This window comes from Cryptomeria japonica, chromosome 8, assembly GCF_030272615.1.
Source record: "Cryptomeria japonica chromosome 8, Sugi_1.0, whole genome shotgun sequence".
NCBI lineage: Eukaryota > Viridiplantae > Streptophyta > Pinopsida > Cupressales > Cupressaceae > Cryptomeria > Cryptomeria japonica.
The window spans coordinates 431,328,401-431,332,895 of NC_081412.1; positions in this window are offsets into that span (position 1 = coordinate 431,328,401).

Consider the following 4,495-nt stretch of genomic DNA (forward strand, 5'->3'; position numbering starts at 1 on the left):
CACCATATGACCCCTTACGTGTCCATACAACCCATAACGACACCATATTATGTCCTAAGGGGTCATATGGTGTCCTAAGGGGTCATAAGACACCATACAACCCATAACGACACCCTATTGTGTCCTAGGGGGTCATATGGTGTCCTAAGGGGTCATAGGACAGCATATGACCCCTTACGACACCATACGACCCATAACAACACCTAAGGGGTCATATGGTGTCCTATAGCCCTATAGGACACCATATGACCCCTTAGGTGTCCATATGACCCATAACGACACCATATTATTTCCTAAGGGGTCATATGGTATCCTAAGGGGTCATAAGACACCATATGACCCCTTAGGACACCATACAACCCATAACAAAACCCTATTGTGTCCTAGGGGGTCATATGGTGTCCTAAGGGGTCATAGGACACCATATGACCCCTTACAACACCATACAACCCATAACGATACCTAAGGGGTCATATGGTGTCCTATGGCCCTAGAGGACACCATGTGACCCCTTAAGTGTCCATACGACCCATAACGACACCCTATTGTGTCCTAACGGTTCATATGGTGTCCGAAGGGGTCATAGGACACCATATGACCCCTTACGACACCATACGACCCATAACAACACCTAAGGGGTCATATGGTGTCCTATGGCCCCATAGGACACCATACGACCCATAACAACACCATATTATTACCTAAGGGGTCAAGTGATGTCCTAAGGGGTCATAGGACACCTTATGATCCCTTAGGACACCATATGACCCATAACGACACCATATTTTGTCCTAAGGGGTCATAAGACACTATATGACCCCTTAGGACACCATACGACCCATAACGACACCCTATTGTGTCCTAGGGGTCATATGGTTTCCTAAGGGGTCATAGTACACCATATGACCCCTTACGACACCATATGACCCATAACAACACCTAAGGGGTCATATGGTGTCCTATGGCCCCATAGGACACCACATGAACCCTTAGGTGCCCATACAACCCATAACGACACCATATTATGTCCTAAGGGGTCATAAGACACCATATGGCCCCTTAGGACACCATACAACCCATAACGACACCCTATTGTGTCCTAGGGGGTCATATGGTGTCCTAAGGGGTCATAGGACACCATATGACCCCTTACAACACCATATGACCCATAACGACACCTAAGGGGTCATATGGTGTCCTATGGCCCCATAGGACACCATATGACCCCTTAGGTGTCCATACGACCCATAACAACACCATATTATGTCCTAAGGGGTCATATGGTGTCCTAAGGGGTCATAGGACACCATATGAGCCCTTAGGACACCATACAACCCATAATGACACCATATTGTGTCCTAAGGGGTCATATGGTGTCCTAAGGGGTCATAAGACACCATATGACCCCTTAGGACAGCATACGACCCATAACGACACCCTATTGTGTCCTAGGGGGTCATATGGTGTCCTAATGGGTCATAGGACACCATATGACCCCTTAGGATACCATACGACCCATAACGACACCTAAGGGGTCATATGGTGTCCTATGGCCCATAGGACACCATATGACCTCTTAGGTGTCCATACGACCCATAACGACACCATATTATGTCCTAAGGGGTCATAAGACAACATATGACCCCTTAGGACACCATACAACCCATAACGACACCCTATTGTGTCCTAGGGGGTCATATGGTGTCCAAAGGGATCATAGGACACCATATGACCCTTTACGACACCATACGACCCATAACGACACCTAAGGGGTCATATGGTGTCCTATGGCCCCATATGACCCCTTAGGTGTCCATATGACCCATAACAACACCATTTTATGTCCCAAGGGGACATACCATATGACCCCTTAGGACACCATACGACCCATAACAACACCTTATTATGTCCTAGGGGGTCATATGGTGTCCTAAGGGGTCATAGGACACCATATGACCCCTTACGACACCATACGACCCATAATGACACCTAATGGGTCATATGGTGTCCTATGGCCCCATAGGACACCATATGACCCCTTAGGTGTCCATACGACCCATAACAACACCATATTATGTCCTAAGGGGTCATATGGTGTCCTAAGGGGTCATAGGACACCATATGACCCCTTAGGACACCATATGACCCATAACGACACCATATTATGTCCTAAGGGGTCATATTGTTTCCTAAGGGGTCAGAAGACACCATATGGCCCCTTAGAACACCATATGACCCATAACGACACCCTATTGTGTCCTAGGGGTTCATATGGTGTGCTAAGGGGTCATAGGACACCATATGACCCCTTGTGACACCATACGAACCATAACGACATGTAAGGAGTCATATGGTGTCCTATGGGCCCATAGGACACCATATGACCCCTTAGGTGTCCATACGACCCATAAAAACACCATGTTATGTCCTAAGGGGTCATATGGTGTCCTAAGGGGTCATAGGACACCATATGACCCCTTAAGACACCATAGGACCCATAACGACACCGTATTGTGTCCTAAGGAGTCATATGGTGTCCTAAGGGGTCATAAGACACCATATGACCCCTTAGGACACCATATGACCCATAACGACACCCTATTGTGTCCTAGAGAGTCATATGGTGTCGTAAGGGATCATATGACTCCATATGACCCCTTACGACACCATACGACCCATAACGACACCTCGGGGGTCATATGGTGTCTTATGGCCCCATAGGACACCATATGACCCCTTAGGTGTCCATACGACCCATAACAACACCATATTATGTCCTAAGGGATTATATGGTGTCCTAAGGGGTCATAAGACATCGTATGACCCTTTAGGACACCATACAACCCATAATGACACCATATTGTGTCCTAAGGGGTCATATTGTGTCCTAAGGGGTCATAAGACACCATATGACCCCTTAGGACACCATACGACCCATAACGACACCCTATTGTGTCCTAGGGGGTCATATGGTGTCCTAAGGGGTCATAGGACACCATATGACCCCTTAGAACACCATATTGAGTACCCCACAGGATCAGTAGTTGTTACTGGTACATGGCTTAGAAGGTACCCAGTGAAGAAGTCTAACTTGTGGTTGTTTGAGGACTTCGAGACACATAGGAAGATTCTTCATTATTCTAACCTTGTTGTAGCTTCAAATGTTCATTTGATCAGATATGGGGGTAGACCACTAAACAAGAACCTATGGAAGGTTCGTGAGTCTCACCATGAGGCCATACTAGACACGATAAAGAGTAGAGCAGATCCAAATGGTTCATTGGATTAAATGTAAATGTAAAAAAATGTAATATCAATCTTATTTGGATATATGTACATGACTTGTATTTTTGACTACTCGAGGCATTGTAATATAAAAAATTATGTTTTTGTCTTGTTTTGTGTGATTTTATGTAAATAATGTCACTTTGGACCATTAGAGATCACATGGGATCATTTCGTGAAGTCACATGGGATCATTTCATGAAGTATACCCTACTAATATGGTAAAAGATGTAAAAAATGCTCATTTGTTGTCAATCACTCAAAGTGTGAAAATTTGTCAAAATTCGATATGGTTTTTCTCAATGTTAGTGACATGTAAGAATGATCCGTCTGATCCTGCAAGGTCATGTTATGACACTCTAAAAAAGCCTCTCTCGGTTTGGGTAGACTCGAATCCAATTGCTCGTGGCGACTCTTTCTCGGTTGCGACAAAAAGTGTCAGATGAGTTCAATGAAAAGTTGCACAATGCCCCATCTTTCAATCCGCTCGTTGCGACACTGAATCATCATCTCATATGCATCAGGGTGGTCGGGTTTACGCTAGGAATGCCTTCTTTTTTCTCTCCAACTCACCCGATCGTTGCGGGCCACACCCTAGCAGCCAAATTGCCCAAGTGCTCAAATTGCTCAAAGTTGTCAATATTTGGCATCACGTTTCTTCGTGCTCGTTAATCATAAGAACAATCCATCTGATCCTGCGGGGTCATGTTATGGCACTCTAAAAAAGCCTCTCTCGGTTTGGGTAGACTTGGATCCAGTTGCTCGTGGTGACTCTTTCTTGGTTACGACAAAAAGCGTCAGATGAGTTCAATGAAAAGTTGCACAATGCCCCATCTTTCAATCCACTCGTCATGGCACCGAACTGTCAACTCGTACGCATCGGGGTGGCTGGGTTTACGCTAGGAATGAATTTTTTTTTCTCTCCAACTCGCCCAATCGTTGTGGCCCACACCCTAGCAGCCAAATCGCCCAAGTGCTCAAATTGCTCAAAGTTGTCAATATTCAACATCACGTTTCTCTGTGCCCGTTAATCATAAGAACGACTCGTTTGATCCTGCGAGGTCATGTTGCAGCACCGAACTGTCAGCTCGTATGCATCGGGGTGGCTTGTGTCATGGATTACAAACACATATTTAGGCTCAAAGCTTAAGTAATAATAAACTTTGTGCAATTATTCATCTAATCATTTATACTACAATTATGGATAACC